This window comes from Silene latifolia, chromosome 3 (genome assembly GCF_048544455.1).
Source record: "Silene latifolia isolate original U9 population chromosome 3, ASM4854445v1, whole genome shotgun sequence".
Taxonomy (NCBI): Eukaryota; Viridiplantae; Streptophyta; class Magnoliopsida; order Caryophyllales; family Caryophyllaceae; genus Silene; species Silene latifolia.
Genome location: NC_133528.1, coordinates 129,808,687 through 129,827,552, shown reverse-complemented (window position 1 = coordinate 129,827,552; position 18,866 = coordinate 129,808,687). Strand labels below are relative to the sequence as shown.

General features: G+C 40.0%; 1 long non-coding RNA gene across 1 annotated transcript in view; it reads right to left on the bottom strand.

Moving 5' to 3' along the window:
* Positions 1–9,242, bottom strand: part of LOC141646285 (uncharacterized) — a 58,142-nt gene extending 48,900 nt beyond the window's left edge. The window contains exons 1-2 of the long non-coding RNA XR_012545479.1: positions 9,138–9,242; positions 8,588–8,864 (exon numbers count right to left, since the gene is read on the bottom strand). This is a non-coding gene — a long non-coding RNA (uncharacterized LOC141646285). The remainder of the gene's footprint in view (positions 1–8,587; positions 8,865–9,137) is intronic.
* Positions 9,243–18,866: the final 9,624 nt, after the last annotated feature.

The following is an 18,866-nucleotide window of genomic DNA, read 5'->3' as shown; positions in this document are numbered from 1 at the left end:
CTAGGCTTAGTAATTTGAAGAAACCGTATCTTTGAAGGAGTGTGTACCCTTGAATTGCTTCCCCTTTAGATAATTTCCGCCACTTAGATGAGGAAAGTGGCTATTCTTTTGTAGATGCATCCATTACTTGATCTTGTGTGCTTTAATGCTTGGATGTGTCGTCAGTTTGGCAAGACCCACCTTGCCTTGCAAGAAGGCATCCTACCTCATGGTTGTCTTGTTGTGAGTTGAAGGGACGGAGTGAGACCCGCTAATTGTCTCATATCGGTTATATTAGTAGGATAGTTTAAATAAGGGTCCTAGTTTTTGTCACCTCTTTACTCGGGACGAGCAAATGTTCGGTTTGGGGATATTTGATGTGACCAATATTTGAGCATATTTAGTCCCCAAATTAGCCTCGTTCCTATGCTTTTTAGTGCATAATTGGGTCATTTACTATCTTTAGTCCTTTGTTTTGCATATTCTTTGACGTTTTGTTTCCTTGGTAGGAGAGGAGTGCACACCTTGCATTTTAATGTCAAAATGGAGCTAAATTGATTGAATCTAATGACCAAGCATCAAAGTGAAGACAAGACTAGAAGGACTTTGTAAATAATGGGCAATGATGAAGACGATCCTTGCATCTCCGACAAGATCCATAAGGATTGTTGGAAGAAGAAAAAAAGAAAAGAAGAAAAAGCTTCCTGAATTAGAATCCGCCCGTCGCAGCATCGGGACGCTCGTCCAACCTCCACAATCCGAGCGTCCTACCTTCCAGCCCGCTCGTCCAACACCTCCACAATCCGAGCGTCCCACCTTCCAGCCCGCTCGTCCAACACCTCCACAATCCGAGCGTCCCTCCAGCCTGCCCGCTCGTCCAGCCCCCACAATCCGCTCGTCCCGACCCCTTGGCCGCTCGGATTGTCATCCAGTACAGCACGCCTTCTCCTTGTTCTACTAGGGATTCGCATATTTCTGAAAGACTTGCAAAAAGGAGACTCGCATCTTTCTTCGAGAGGAGCATTTCCTCAACTTTTCTTAAGGGTCTTAATCGTCATTTAAGCCCTTAGTAATCCTAATTTATGTACCTAATCCCCACTATAAATACCCGATTGTACTAATTAGATTATCATCAATCCTTAATATAATTTATGTTCTTCTAATCTCTCTTTAATCTTGTAATCAACTTTTAATTAGGAATTAATACAAATCTCATTTCCTTAATTTCTCTATTGTTCATCATTTATTTTGGGTAATTGAAGATTATTTGGAGTTTATTTGGAGGATTGACAACCTTCCAATCATTCATCAAGTACTTCTATTATTCTTTGCTTATTATTTTGGAATCATCATTAGGTATAATTCTCTTAATCCCTTTTTAATTATTGTCAATCATCTTCATTTATTCATCATGTTTTGCTTTGTTAATATGATTGACAACCTTGTTAGCATGTTAAACTTGATAATGAGTGAGTAGTTTTCTTAACTAGGGTTAATGGAGAATTAGGGGAAACCAACATGGAGGATGATTCATGCTTAATCTAATATGTTCACATAATTTTTTTGCTTGCTTGTTGTGATCTCAACTTATGCACATGTTATGTTTGATGAAATGCGAGCCTATGAATCCTTACATTTTTTTACCCATCACTTACCTCTTCAATGAGACTTTTAAGACATAAACCAACTCGAGTCTTATTAGACCATGCATATAGTTGAGTAGGGAGGATTAAGTCAACTTGTAGGTGTTGTACAATCTAATCAATTCGGCTACGGGACCCAAACCTTCCTAGGATTGTAAGATATAAACCAACTCGATTCTATCACAACATCCTAGCCCACACAAAAATGTTGGAAACCCAAATGACTCAATTAGCATCTTCGAGCTCTCAAAGACAAAAGGGACAATTACCACCTCAAAGTAATCCCTCAAGACATGAATCGGTTAGTGCCATCCACTTGAGGAGTAGTACAAGATATGAAGAGCCAAAGAAGCAAGTTGAGGATGACATTGTGGAGACTACTGACAAGGAAAGAGTTGTGCAAAACTCTAGGGAAGAAGAGCCCAACAATCAAGAAGTTTCAAAGAAGAATGAAGAAAAGGCCAAAGAGAAGGAACCCATTGTGATTAGACTTCCTTTTCCAAGTCGTCAAGTTAAGCCTAAGTTTGATGACCAACTTGGAAAATTCATGAAGATTGTGAAGAATTTAGAAGTCTCGATTCCATTCACGGAATTAATCAATCCCGTTCCGGCCTATGCAAAGTATATGAAAGATATCCTTACGAAGAAGAAATCAATCCGGAAGCTTGAGACTATTGCTTTTAGTAAAGTAAGTAGTGCTATTCTTCAAGGAAGTTCACCTCCAAAGCTCAAGGATCCGGGAAGTTTCTCCATTTCATGCACTATCGGTGACACCATGATCAACAAGGCTCTATGTGACCTTGGGGCAAGCGTGAGTGTCATGCCATATTCAGTTAGCAAGAAGCTAGGAATGGGAGAACTCAAATGCACCAACACGCTTCAAATGGCGGATAGATCAACAAAGACACCTTTAGGGGTATGAGAAGATGTTCCCGTGAGAATTGGAAAATTCTTCATCCCGGTGGATTTCGTAATTGTTGACATGGAAGAAGACTCTAACATTCCTATTATCTTAGGAATACCATTCTTGCACACCGCGGGAGCGGTGATCAATGTAAAGCATGGAGAGCTCACCCTTGAAGTGGGAGATGAAACCATCACTTTCAATCTTGAAAAGACTATGAGAGCTCCCCGATTGCATGAGCCATGTTTTATGGTTGATCACTATAGCCGGAAAGATGATAGGAAGAAGTTGGAATTTCAATGGAAAAAAAAAGTGGATGATACTCCATCAAAAGAGCAAGGAAATTGCAACAATGAGAGTTTGAAAAGCTCACCCATGACAAGTGAAGAAGAAGGCCTCATTGGCCAAGACAAGAAAGAAGGAGAGTTGTCTTTATCAACTCAAGACATTTTTAGTGATCAAGTAGACGAAGTATGTGGTCTTTGGGATGATGAGTTTGAGGGGATATTCAATCCCTATATTGGTAATGCTATGACCCAAGACCATCATGGAGAACAACAAGTGCAAAGGTCTATTGAGAATCTTTATCATGATAATGAGCAAGCATTCAACTACTTCTTCAAGGTGTTGAGTAACATCAACAACACCTTGAACATGCCCCCTTGACATCTCACATTGTATGAGAGTTTGGTGGAGTCCTCCCCAAACCACCATTTGTAAATATTCTAACTCGCATTTCATTTATTGTATTGCTTTTTTGTCATTTTTAGATTTACATTTTTTATGCCTTGATCAAGATTTTCATCATTTTGAGAGAAGTGAGGGAGGGACTTATGAGTTTATTGATGTGTAGTACTTTGCGTTAGTGTGGGGATAGCAATGGCCTAGGCTATTCATGCCTTTGTAGTGCCCCTACAATGAAGAACATGAGAATTGAAGAATGAATTGACACGGGTTACGAAGCACCCACGGATGGACCTGAATCCGTCTGGTCAAGGAAGAATCCGAGCGGCCCGAGGGACAATCCGCTCGTCCTGGAAGAACCCGAGCGTCCAAATCACAAGACGCTCGTCTTGTGAAGCTGCAGAAAATATATTTTGGGTCTGACAGAGAATCCGAGCGTCCAAGCCAGTAAACCGCTCGTCTCAGTCAGGACGGTCGTCCAACAGGAAAGACGTTCGTCTTTTTACTACTAAAATCTGGGATCTTTCACTGGAAAGGAATCCGAGCGTCCTGAGCCAAAGACGCTCGTCTCAGCCAAGGAATCCGCTCGTCTTTCCTGCAATCCGCTCGTCCCATGGCGTCTTTACCTGAACCCAATTTTTGAAGAATCCGAGCGTCCCGACACTAGGTCCGCTCGTCTCCCTCTGTATTTCAAAAAACCAACGGGTCTTTTAAACCCTCCTTTCCCATTCATTTTCATTATTTCAAAACACAAACACTACCCAAAAACCCAAAACCCTCATCCTCTCCATCAACAAAAACCCAATTCCTCAACCAAATTCAACCAAATCAAATCCAAACTTCCTCAAAACAAAAATTAATCACTCCTTTAGCATCAACAAGTGATCCAAACACCAAAATCTTCAAGTTTTGAACCGATTTTTGGGATACAAGGCAACTTTCATTTATCCTAAATCGATTTGGGCATTACTAGAAATTGAAGATTTCAATCTTTCATTGGTGTAACTAAGCAAAGGAGTATGGCAAGAACAAAAGGTGGAAACAAGGCACCACAAAAGAAGACCCTTTCTAAGAGGCAACAAGTCCTTCTTGATAAGCAAACATCAAAGGCATTGGTAGTCCATAATGCAAGGTTGAAGATTCAAGAACAAAATCCTCCTATGGAAGCTACTACTTCTACCACTCCGGTCATTGAACAATTAGCCGACTATCCGGAGGTAATATTCACTTCCGACTCCCATAGGAAGAAATTTATTTCCTTTGCTAAGAAAACTATCATGCCTACTAAGTTCATATGTGAAGATGCATTGTCAAAATTGGGTTTCCTTGAGCAAACTAAGACCTTTTTCGAGTCTATGGGGTTGAGTAAATTGTTTACAATGCAAGAATTGACATACTCCTCCCTCGCCTTAGAGTTTTTGAGCTCTTTGAAAGTCACAAAGGTGGAGAACCGAACCATTATCGAGTTTCGTCTTGAAAATGTTGATAGATGCTTATCTTATGACGAATTGGGTAAGATATTTGGCCTTAGTGATAGTGCGAAATTTACAAAGATGCCTACCAAGTATGACCCCGCTCCTCTTTGGATGGCAATTTCCGGAAGGAAATTCACACGTTTTCATGATTGTCGTGCTCTCTTAGTCCACCATCCGGGCATTAGAGTATGGCATAAGGTCATTGGGAATACTTTGTTAGCTAGAAATGGCACAGACCATCTTACCAAACTTAATTTTATCCTTCTTGAGTCGGCTTTGAACATTGAGAGAGAATTTACCAAGCCATATAATGCTTTATGAATTTTGGTTGATCGATGGCTTAATGTTGATTGTGGCAAAGAAGGCACGACCTTTATTGCCAATGGAGGATTAGTTACCTATTTGGCTAAGCATTTGAACCGGGATTTCAACAAGAATAACACTTATGCACCGGTAAAAGGAGGCCATCTTATTGATTTGCCCACCATGATTCTAAAGTTTAAATGGGTCAAGAACGACACTCTTGACAACAAATTTGGGTGGTTGACGAATGGAGCTAGATCCTTCACTTTGCCTAGCAAAATTTGCCGATTGAATGTTCATAGACCGAACTACCTTCTCCCACTCTCCGAAGAGACCAAATACATCATTCAACACCAAGGGGAAGAAGTTGCCGAGCCCTCCTCCTCCATTATCACCCCAACTTATCTTCGAATACCACGAGTTCAACCCCGAAAATGCCAAGGCAGGAAATGATTACTTGACTCTACTAATGAAGGAAATGCATAAACAAGCTTATAATGATAGAGTCGATACTTACAAGGCCCAATATCCGCCCCTCCTACATCTTGCTAAGCAAGGACTTCTCGATCCATCTTGTCCTTTGCCTAGTTGGCCAGATAGGGAGGTATTCTTTCCTAGCACTTCTAGTGGTGGTAGACCGGGTGGAGAGGAGATGGTTGTTGATAAGAGTGGTGATCAAAAAGGTGAAGGTGAAGAAGTTCAAGAAAAAGAGGAAAGTGAGGAAAAACAAGAAAGTGAAAGTGAGAGTGGACATGACTCCACATCCATGGAGGTTGATGATGCCTCAAGTAAGGAAGAAGAAGATGATGGTGACACGATGGGTGAGGACTAGCAAACTTTTGGAGGCTCCTACATTCTTACACCTCCTTTATGGTTTGTCTACTTCTCTTGTTTTTATTTTATCTTGATCATTTTGTGGAGTACTTGCAACATTAGAGGACTAATACCTTGGCTTCATTAAGGTGTTCATTTTTATTGTTCCCAACTTTCAAAATCCAAAATGACAATTTGTAGTTTCATGCATTGTATTTTATGTGCATGAACTCCCCCAAAATTTTTGACATTAGAAAAAGTGTCTATTTTGGTTTGGGGAAGTTTATGTATATGCATTGGGAGCTAATCTAAATTATGCTCTCCACCATAACAAAAACATATGCATCATGTAGTGTAGTTTAGTGTAGTTTGAAGAAACCGTATCTTTGAAGGAGTGTGTACCCTTGAATTGCTTCCTCTTTAGATAATTTCCGCCACTTAGATGAGGAAAGTGGCTATTCTTTTGTAGATGCATCCATTACTTGATCTTGTGTGCTTTAATGCTTGGATGTGTCGTCAGTTTGGCAAGACCCACCTTGCCTTGCAAGAAGGCATCCTACCTCATGGTTGTCTTGTTGTGAGTTGAAGGGACGGAGTGAGACCCGCTAATTGTCTCATATCGGTTATATTAGTAGGATAGTTTAAATAAGGGTCCTAGTTTTTGTCACCTCTTTACTCGGGACGAGCAAATGTTCGGTTTGGGGATATTTGATGTGACCAATATTTGAGCATATTTCGTCCCCGAATTAGTCTCGTTCCTATGCTTTTTAGTGCATAATTGGGTCATTTACTATCTTTAGTCCTTTGTTTTGCATATTCTTTGACGTTTTGTTTCCTTGGTTGTAGAGGAGTGCAGACCTTGCATTTTAATGTCAAAATGGAGCTAAATTGATCGAATCTAATGACCAAGCATCAAAGTGAAGACAAGACTAGAAGGACTTTGTAAATAATGGGCAATGATGAAGACGATCCTTGCATCTCCGACAAGATCCTTGAGGATTGTTGGAAGAAGAAAAGAAGAAAAGAAGAAAAAGCTTCCTGAATTAGAATCCGCCCGTCGCAGCATCGGGACGCTCGTCCAACCTCCACAATCCGAGCGTCCTACCTTCTAGCCCGCTCGTCCAACACCTCCACAATCCGAGCGTCCCACCTTCCAGCCCGCTCGTCCAACACCTCCACAATCCGAGCGTCCCTCAAGCCTGCCCGCTCATCCAGCCCCCACAATCCGCTCGTCCCGACCCCTTGGCCGCTCGGATTGTCATCCAGTACAGCACGCCTTCTCCTTGTTCTACTCGGGATGCGCATATTTCTGAAAGACTTGCAAAAAGGAGACTCGCATCTTTCTTCGTGAGGAGCATTTCCTCAACTTTTCTTAAGGGTCTTAATCGTCATTTAAGCCCTTAGTAACCCTAATTTATGTACCTAATCCCCACTATAAATACCCCATTGTACTAATTAGATTATCATCAATCCTTAATATAATTTATGTTCTTCTAATCTCTCTTTAATCTTGTAATCAACTTTTAATTAGGCATTAATACAAATCTCATTTCCTTAATTTCTCTATTGTTCATCATTTATTTTGGGTAATTGAAGATTATTTGGAGTTTATTTGGAGGATTGACAACCTTCCAATCATTCATCAAGTACTTCTATTATTCTTTGCTTATTATTTTGGAATCATCATTAGGTATAATTCTCTTAATCCCTTTTTAATTATTGTCAATCATCTTCATTTATTCATCATGTTTTGCTTTGTTAATATGATTGACAACCTTGTTAGCATGTTAAACTTGATAATGAGTGAGTAGTTTTCTTAACTAGGGTTAATGGAGAATTAGGGGAAACCAACATGGAGGATGATTCATGCTTAATCTAATATGTTCACATAATTTATTTGCTTGCTTGTGTGATCTCAATTTATGCACATGTTATGTTTGATGAAATGCGAGCCTATGAATCCTTGCATTTTTTACCCATCACTTACTTCTTCAATGAGACTTGTAAGACATAAACCAACTCGAGTCTCATTAGACCATGCATATAGTTGAGTAGGGAGGATTAAGTCGACTTGTAGGTGTTGTACAATCTAAACGATTCGGCTCCGGGACCCAAACCTTCCTAGGATTGTAAGATATAAAGCAACTCGATTCTATCACAACAATAATTGCTTGCTTATAATTTGAGAATATGTTTGTATGATCAATTCCCATGAATCCCTTATGAACCCATGACACCCTAGTGCTTTTAATCAATTGTTTACACCTCATTTTAGTTACCTTGCTTGTTTATTTACATTGTTATTTAGTTTAGTGATCTTCTTATCTCAACCCAAATTATGACATCCTTAGACACCACTACTTGCAATCGAAAATCCTACATCAATACCCGTCCCTTGGGATCCGACCTTTACTTACCTCTTTACTAATAGTAGAGTAGTTTGTGAAATTATAAATATTGTTTTGGTCTAGGTGCTCCTAATGACAAGTAACCGAAAAATATAGTCCGACCAAAGAGGCAACTTTTCGAATCAGCCATACATGTTAAATTATGACAAAATAGTCATGGTTTACAAAAGCGAACACTGTAAAAAGTTGCAATTACTCCCTCTGTCCCAATCATTTGTTAATCTTTGATTAAGATACCCATAACAATGAATATAAAAGGTAAACAAATGGCTAAGACGGAAAGAGTATATATGGTTTACAAATCAAAGTTGACTTGTAAGGAAATTAATTCATGACTAACAACAAATGAAAATAGAAGATATGGAAGTAATAAATTACCTTCATCTTCCATAATAAGATATAAGGCTTGGGACCGGCAGTGAATGCCCGAAAACACTCACAGGCGGAGTTGTTAGTCAGATCCGCATTGCTCAATCAATTAAAAAAAAAGTCAAGCTAAAAACTTTACAAGTGAGAGTACCTATGAGAAGACAAAGATGCGATAAGGCTACTCATACCATAAGATATGAGATTAGCACTACCAGTGCCACTTTCGTCTTTCCTCTGAACTCGATCTCGAAGCCGCTGTCGATTTTTTGTTCTCCATAAGACAAACCTAGAATGCAACCAGGTATTTTCATAGAGACTTCAACCAATTATATATCATAACAGTGCTTGCATAATCCAGCGATGTAGCAAGGGCAAAACAGAAACAATTGGTAGGACACATACACCAATAGTTTTATTCTGAATCACTTTAATCGTAAAAGAGTAATTGTAGTTGCAGAAACTTGTCAAGCATTAACAATTTACAAATGACCCCATACAATTAGAAGAAACTTCTCACGAACTAATAAGCAAGCATAATTCATTCCGTAAGCCAACTTACCAATATGATGATTAGAGCTCAAGAAATTTCCGACAATCAATCAGTCACCATAGCATATTTCTCCCATTCGCCATCAGAGAGGCCTTTGGACAATCGTGCAGATATCAAACCTGTTGGGCCTGGAATTTCGCACTACTGACAGGATATAATTCTACCATGGCCTGACGATCAGGACAGGTCCGTCAGGGTAGTCCAAGTTTGGCACCAGTTGATGAGCCTAGACTCCCGCATCATCTTCAGGATCAAGTTCAACCCTGGCCTGAACAATATGGGTGTCAGGACGCCAAGGTGCCAGGACGTCAAGCTATCAGGGTATCAGGAGACAAGTGCCAGCCATGGAGAGGACAACGGTCAAATGTAAGGACAACATTTAACTAGGTCAAAGACAATTATATGAGATTATTACCACATTAATATGGTAATTAAGAGTACATTAATGGTGAAGATTCTGTCATAAAGAGGGAGCATTAATAGCCATTAATGCGCAATAAAGACAACAATTAAGGAGGAATATTCAGCATTAACTACAAAGATTTAGCAGCCATTCAGCTGTTAGAAATCTATATCTCATTACTAGACATATTCATATATGTGTTAATTTAATTTACTCATAAAATTAAATGTTAATCTTATGCATGCAAACAATAATGAAATTAAAGAAGAAATCATCATCTTACATTGAATGTTTCGGATTTTATGGGCACAAGTAAGATCTCCTTCTTACTTGTTCGTGAGCACTCCAAAATGGAGGAACAAGGATTCAAGTGTAGAATCCCTCCCAAGGATTTATACCCAAGGTAATCTCTTAACAAAATTAATATTATTATTACTAGAACAATATTAATTTAAATAAAATGACCCAAAATATTTATTTTGGTTCTCTTAATTTCGGCTAAGAGAAGGAAAGAGGAAGAAGTTTTTATCTCTCTAAAAACTCTATTTTTGATAGTTGAAAATTAAAGAATGAATACCCAATCATATCATGTAGTGTATAAGGTAAAATAGAAGAGAAAACTCATGGGTTTCTCCTTCTCAAAACCGGGTAAAGGGAGGGAGTCAAGGGGCCAATGCATGAGCAAGGTTGCCTTCACAAGAACAAGTAGGCTTGCATGGCTAGTTTTAGGCAAATATGATTATGTTTACCACTAACTCAATTAACATAATATTTTCCTTATCCTCCCCATTATTTCGGTTATAATAGATAAAATGGACTCCATTTTATCTTTGTCAATTTGTCACATGTCACATGTCACATGTCATGTAAAATTGTTATGTATTTTTAACATATTAAAAATCAACGAATTAATAAAAATACGTCATATACAAAATCGACTTAGTAATTCATAATTACTTGTACCAAAATAATTTACCAATTATAAATGACAACATCTTGTATTTATAATAATTTATTCATTCAAATGTAATTGTTTCCTTAAACAATAATTTCATCTAAGTAATAAAACAATTCGATTACTTAGACCGTATCTTATTTAATCAAATTACAATGAGACACGAAAATATTACTTCTAAAATCGTCCGTCAATTTTAAGTAATTTAATTAACCCGTATCGTCATACGATCAATTAAATGATCAATTAAGAGTGTTACCCTTTAGGTATGACCTAAGGGGATCAACTGATCACCACCGTCGCACGACAGTAATGTCAAACTCTAGTCAGCCAATCATTACCGATATGTGTGGACCAGTTGACAGTAAAATATTACTTTCTAATTGTATTCTTTAGAATGAGACTTAAACATGTGATCATCATGATCAACAGTTGTGATCGCATTATTGTCGGATGACACATATTCCAACAATCTCCCACTTGTCCTCGACAAGTGTGCGTCACCAATTCTCTTGTCCTATTACTATCTCCCACTCAATGCAAGGTGTCTTTCAGGTCGTACTTGCAAGTGATCACATCGAGAGTGGTTTCCTCGATCTGGATACTAACTGATTGACCGGATTTATCTACCATAGATATCTTCCGAGCGTGGCCACGCATTTCCAGTTCATTACTCCTCGTGGCCCTGAGTTATTGTTATAACCCTGACTAGGGGTGGACAATTCCTATCGCACTCATTCCCTTCGACTAGCCACAGCCATCATAACCCAAAATATGCCCATTTGACCCCATTTACGAAGGTCGTAGTAACACAAATCAAAGTTAATCTGAAACTGTGCCATCTTAGGCGAATAGTCTTTAGTCAAAAGAATCGACTCATTAGAATACTATAGCAGCTCTCGCCACGACCAGGCTATATAAATTTGCCAGAACTCTATAAGCGGTCATAAGGCCCGACAAAATGTTCCTAACAGTCTGCCTATGTGATCGACTAGTCATTCTCATATGACTCCATGGCACTTGAACTTGCCATCAATCGCATCACACTCTAGTCACTTCGAGACGTCACCTCATACAAGTGACTATGGGCGAATACTATGTTAATCCGTGTTCACTTTAACGGGGTTCAACTTGTCACTACAACCCGTTTGGATATAACAATGTATAAAGAAAAGATAAAAGACAAATTCGATTATGAACATGAACAAAAACAACACTTTTATTTCATTTCAAAATCTAACATAAACTTGGTACACGTTTAAGTCCCATGGACGCAACATGTCCATCATGCTTGGCCTGCGATAAAGGCTTGGTGAGCGGATCGGCTATGTTGTCATCCGTCCCAACCTTACAAATCGCAATTTCCTTTCTTTCAATGAAATCTCTTATTACATGATATTTTCTAAGTACATGTCTAGATCTATTACAAGACTTTGGCTCCTTAGCTTGGAAGATCGTCCCACTATTATCACAATAGAGAGTGATGGGATCATTGGCGGTAGGTACTACTCTTAGACCTTCCGTGAATTGCCTGATCCACACAGCTTCCTTGGCAGCTTCTGATGCTGCAATGTACTTAGCCTCCATTGTTGAATCCGCAGTTACAGCTTCCTTGAAGCTTCTCCAGCTAACGGCACCACCATTGAGCATGAAAACGAAACCAGCTTGTGATTTCATGTCATCTCTATCCATTTGAGAACTCGAGTCCGTGTATCCATTAACACGTAGCTCAGTGTCTCCTCCAAACACTAAGATAGAATCCTTAGTTCTTCTCTAGTACTTAAGGATGTTCTTGACGGCAATCCAGTGACTCTCACCTGGATTTCCTTGATATCTACTCGTCATACTCAAGGCATACGAGACGTCAGGACGTGTGCATATTATGGCGTACATGATTAATCCAACAGCGGAAGCATAAGGGATGGTCTTCATGCGTTCAACATCATGGGGTTCGGAGGGAGATTGAGTCTTGCTCAATATAGTCCCAGTTACCATAGGTACCAAACCCCTTTTTGATTTGTCCATGCTGAACCGTCGAAGAATCTTATCAACATAAGATTCTTGACTTAGTGCCAATATCCTATTGGATCTATCTCTATGGATCCGGATACCTAATATGCGTTGTGCCTCTCCTAAATCCTTCATTTGGAAGTGGTTACCTAACCACTTTTTAACAGAAGACAACATTGGAATATCATTTTCAATGAGTAGTATGTCATCGACATACAAGATTAGGAACACAACATTGCTCCCACTAAATTTCATGTATAAACATGGTTCCTCAACACTTCGAGTGAAACCATTCTCCTTTATAACATGATTGAATCGATGATTCCAACTTCTAGATGCTTGCTTAAGACCATAAATGGATCTCTTAAGCTTGTACACTTTGTTAGGATTCTTAGAATCAACAAAACCTTCGGGTTGTATCATGTACACCTCCTCTTCTAAATGCCCATTTAGAAAAGCGGTTTTGACATCCATTTGCCATATTTCATAATCATGAAATGCGGCAATCGCTAACAAAATCCGTATGGATCTTAGCATGGCTACGGGGGCGAAGGTCTCATCATAATGGAGACCTTGGACTTGGGTAAATCCTTTTGCCACTAGCCTAGCTTTGTAGACATCATCATGTCCTTCTATGCCATTCTTAACTTTGAAAATCCATTTGCATTGAAGAGGTCTTGCCCCTTTAGGAAAATCTACCAAGTCCCAAACTTGGTTTTCATGCATAGAATCCATTTCGGACTTCATGGCTTCAAGCCATAAGGAGGAATTTGGACTAGAGATTGCGACCTTGTAGGTGGCGGGTTCGTCACTTTCTAAAAGCAACACATCGAGTGTTCCATCTTCTTCGATAAGTCCCACATATCGATCGGGATGGCGAATAACTCGGCCCGTTCTTCTAAGAGGAGGAGGAATAACCGCGTTAGACGACGAAGGAACTTCTTCTTGCGTCTCTATCTCGGTTTGTGGCTCTTGAACTTCATCAAGTTCAAAATTTCTCCCACTCTGTCTCCTAGAAATAAAATCACTTTCTAGGAAGACATCATCCCGAGACACAAACACTTTGTTCTCTTGAGGCTTATAGAAGTAATAGCCTCGTGAGGCCATGGGATAACCTACAAAAATGCATTTTTCGGATCGAGGTGCCAACTTATTATCATTTTTAATTTTGACATAAGCATCACAACCCCAAATTTTCATATGGGATAGATTTGGAACCTTTCCTCTCCATATCTCATATGGAGTCTTTTCAGTTGCTTTGGTTGGACTTACGTTCAAAGATTTTATTGCGGTTTGAATCGCAAATCCCCAAAACGAGTTCGGTAACTCGGTTTGACTCATCATGGATCGAACCATATCAAGTAGGGTTCGATTTCTCCTTTCGGCAACACCATTGAGTTGTGGTGTTCCGGGTGGAGTAAGTTGTGATATAATACCACAACTTTTCAAGTGTGAATCGAATTTAAGGCTAAGATATTCTCCACCACGATCGGATCGTAGTGCCTTAATCCATTTGTTCAATTGGTTCTCTACTTCATTTTGAAATTCCTTGAATTTCTCAAACGCTTCACTTTTATGCTTCATCAAATAGATATACCCATATCTACTCAAGTCATCGGTGAAGGTTATGAAGTAGTCATAATTACCACGAGCGGTGATACTCATTGGTCCACACACATCGGTATGTATGAGTCCCAATAGTTCACTTGCTCGCGTCCCTTTACCACTAAAAGGATTTCGAGTCATTTTACCACGAGCGGTGATACTCATTGATGCACTATCAAAGCTAGCTGCTCTGATCAACATACCTGATCACATGGATACTATGCCGATATGTGTCGAACGAAGATCATCACCTGCTTATGTTAATGTGATCGGAGACACAGAAGAAACCGAGGCCGAACCTTGGTATCATGCTATTCTGAAATTTAAAGAATCAGGAGAGTATCCACCCGACATGGATAACCGCGGAAAGCGCGCTATTCGAATGCTAGCCGCTCAGTTCGTTAGAACCAATGACGGACAATTGTACAAGAAGACCGCGCAAAATGTCCTTCTCTCACGATGCATAGACTCACCAATCATAAAAGAGTCATGGAAGAAGTCCATGACGGAGAGTGTGGCCCACACATGAATGCCCATATCTTTGGTTCGTAAAATCATGAGATTAGGGTATTCTCGGACAACGATGGAGACAGATTGTCGCCAATATGTCAAACATTGCCACAATTGCCAAATCTTCGCAAACATACAAAGATGTGCCGCCATCATCAAGTTATACACTTTGACATCACCATGGCCTTTCTCAACATGGGGAATCGACATTATTGGAAAGGTCAACCCATCCGGAACAATGGGCATTGCTTCATGTTAGTCGCCATCGATTACTTCACGAAGTGGGTAGAAGTGAAATCATACAAAGTCCTACAAGCGAAGCAGGTAGCAAAGTTCATTCAGAATGAAATCATTTGCAGATATGGGGTGCCGCATGAGCTCATTAGCGATCATGGCACTCACTTCCAGGCTGAAACTGCCGTAATACTTGAAAAGTATAAAATCAAACACCACAAGTCGTCACCGTATCGACCTCAAACAAATGGTGCAGTAGAAGCCGCCAACAAGACAATCACTGTGATTCTCAGAAAGATGACTGACAATTATCGCGAATGGCCAGAGAAGATACCATTCGCACTATGGGGATATAGGACGTCTATTCGCACAGCCACTGGAGCAACTCCGTTCTACTTAACATATGGGATGGAAGCAGTCCAGCCTATCGAATTAGAGGTACCTTCTTTAAGGATCCTGTTAGAAAGTCGTCCTCAAGCCGATCGGGCCGCAAGCCGTATGATTCCTTGGTTATGCTCGACGAGCGACGGTTAAATGCACTACATCATGTTCAACTCTATCAGAAAAGGATACAAAGGGCATTTAACAAAAAGGTGAAACCACGAGGAATAAAGGATGGGGATTTAGTCCTAAAGTCCGTTCGCGCTTTACTACCAATTGACCCGAGGGGAAAATTCAAGCCGAATTGGGCCGGTCCTTACCTGGTAAAGAAGATATTATCGGGAGGGGCAGTCAGACTGACAGATCTAGATGGAAATGACTTTGCGAATCCGACGAATTTGGATCAACTGAAGAAATACTATCCTTAGAACTCACTCTCAATGTCACAAAATAAAAATTTTTGAATTGCAGTGCTCGTGAGCGAGTCTAGGCCGCGGCACTTTTGCTTCGCTGCTTTTTGTGCGTTATAAATCGATGATTGTAGCGCGTTTGTTTTGTGGAACTACGAGCTCGGTTTGATTCTGTTGATAACAGATACGTAGGCAACTCTTTAAAAGAGTACAACCGACCCTTTTTTTGAATAAAATGAAATTTTATGCAGAAACTGGAATTTTTAATAGATAGTAAGTCTTATTAAAGATCGGGCGATGCCCGTTACATCCTTCAAAAAAAAAAAAAAAAACAGCTAGCAACAAATAATAAGTAGTAGTATTAAATAATAGATTGGAGTCGAAGGCTCCTGCATATTCTTTTTCCCTTTGCCTTTTGGGTCACGTGACCGAGGCTCCTGTGGAGGAGGGGTAGTTGTGTTCTGTCTAGCGCGCTTCTTAGGAGGGATCGTCATTTCCTCCCAAGGGCCCAACCTATCTTTTACACTCAAGCGAGGACCAAGCCTCCCTTCTAAGGCTGAGCCCGAGTGTGCCTTTGAACCCAACCGTTTCCACACACCTGTCGCCTGTGAGTTAGTCTTAGGAGTCTTCTCAGTCTTAGCACTCGACGTAGGCTAGGACGAGGATATAGGTTCAGATGAGTAGTGTCAAGTCTCGGAATGAGTTTTATCTAACGGTTTAGGCAAAGATGCCGAGTCATATAGATGTAGGTTTGTGTTGGGAACATAAAATATGAAAAACCCGCTGAAAAGAAAGAAGGAGTGGAAGAAAAATAGTAAAAACCCGCTGAAAAGAAAGAAGGCGTGGAAGAAAAATAGTAAAAGCCCGCTGAAAAGAAAGAAGGCGGTGGCAAGAAATGATGAATACTCGCTGAAAAGAAAGGAGGCGATGAGAAGAGTGACAGAATGTTCCCAACAAGAGTGACACGTGATGTCTAAGTGTTCTCATAAAATTAACCTGTGTTTAGTGTCTGGGCGAAGCCAACGTTGTTCCTCTGTGCGTTTAATCCACCTTGTCAATGCCAAGTGATCTTGATTCTCATGTGCCCTCGGGAGCACGCCCATGCCATACGATATCTCCGTCCCAAGATTCGACGACCTTGTGATTCCCATTTGCCATATTTTGGCGCCGGAGCGGCCGATTTACATTTTCTACCCTCGACAAGTCCATATTTGAATTAAAGCCCGTGCACACTTACGGTTTTATTTTCTTTTTTGTTTTTTGCGGTAGCGGCTACGCCCACGTTGTTTACCGGTCGTATAGAATGTCTGAGTCGCATTTCATGATCACCCATCAAGGTTCGATTTCAAAATTTCAAAATTTCAAAAACTTGAAAATTCAATTTTCGGGTCGATGGCCCAATTATTCAAAATTATCAAATTCAACTTTCGGGTCGATGACCCAGTACTTCAAAATGATCCAATTTCGAGATCGATGATCCAAATGTGCTTATGTGATGATTATTGCTCGTACATTTTCTATGTTTCAAATGTAGCAGATATGCTTCAATCTGGGGCTCTAAAGTCTTCGACTTTAGAGCCATTGCAAAATCGGGGCTCTGGCCGTCGGCTCCAGAGACCATTATCAAGATGTAAAGGATGACATCCACCAAGAATTCAATTACAAGAGTATGAAATGGAAGAATTCCGTAGGTGAAAGCAAATGATGAAAGCGGCGGCAACCTCCTTGAAAGTCCCGTCCCATTCGACAAGCGCCAAGAGATGATAAATTTTGGGCAAATGTCAGCAGATGATGAATTTCGGACAAAGGCCAGCAGATGATAAACTTTGGGCATGTGTCGCGCAAATGCCGAACTACGACGCGGTTTGATTACGTCGAAAACGGATACGTAGGCGCCTAAGGATAAGGCTCAACCCACCATTTATGCAATTTATTGGGTCGATGACCAACGATGATAATTCGACACAACAAAAGCAAGAGTCAATCCCCAACAAAGTTTCAGGTATGATCTCTTCTTATGGTCAAGAGCTTATATACGCAAGTCTAATGGACTATAAACGACCCGAAGAATCCTCGGTCGAGAGGGACCTGGGGTATACTTTGACTTTCGCCTTGTCCAAGCCTCGGTCAAAGTGGGGCTCTGAGATACCCGTATCCGTCGATATTGGAATTTATAGAGAACCCGACAAACACCCGATGATGATAGGACACATGTATTCTTTAGTTGTCATTGTCATTATTTGGAGCTCGTTTTACGAGGTGGAATGGGCGCCGTCGATTTAAGTATTTTATTAATTTAAATGATATTTAAATTAATGTTTTTAGTGAATTCATTCTGTTAATTTAAATGATATTTAAATTAATGTTTTTAGTAAGTTCATTTTGTTATTTTAAATGATATTTAAAATTAATGTGTTTTTTAAGTGAATTCATTATTCATTTAATTTAAATGATATTTAAATTAAAGCTTTATTTTGAATTTATTTTCTTAAGTTTATTTTATTGAAAATAAAATAAATATTTGATTTGAAAAATCATTTTATGAGAATGTTTGATTTGAAAAGTCATTTATTTTAATTTATTAATTGATTTGAAAAATCGATTTGAAAAGCGAAGAAAACTCGTTTTGAGTACTTGTTTTTGAGCTCGATTTTGGCTCGGTTTTTGAGCCCGTTTCCTTTACGAATTGGCACGAATCTCGAGTACACTAACCCACCTAGACCAATACCCATCCACCCATGTTCGAACCCCCATACCATGGCCCAAATTCCATCCCCAAACACCCCCCAACCAGCCCGCACTAAACCGAGCAGCCCCCTGTTTTGGCAGCTCAATCCCGAGCCCAAAACCCGCTCCAAACACTACCAAGACCCGTACCCATTAACCCTAACCCATACCCTAGTATCCTACCCATATTATCCTAGCTTAATCACCAAGAAAACCCCCCTCAAACCCTCACAAAAGCTGCTGGACAGCAGCCATACGTGATGAAGCCCGATTGCCTCTCCCTCTCTTTTAACCTACTTTAACTCCTTATAAATACCACCCCTTCACCATACATTCATTCCTCTAAGTTCTCCATACATCCTACCATCACCCACAAGTTTTAAACCTCAGAAACAAACCCTAATTACCTCCCAAAAACCCTAAACAAAACCGACACACAAACTGAACTGTTTGTGTGTCCTCCTCGAAAAGCAACTCGTTCCTCCATCAAACCTCCATCAAAA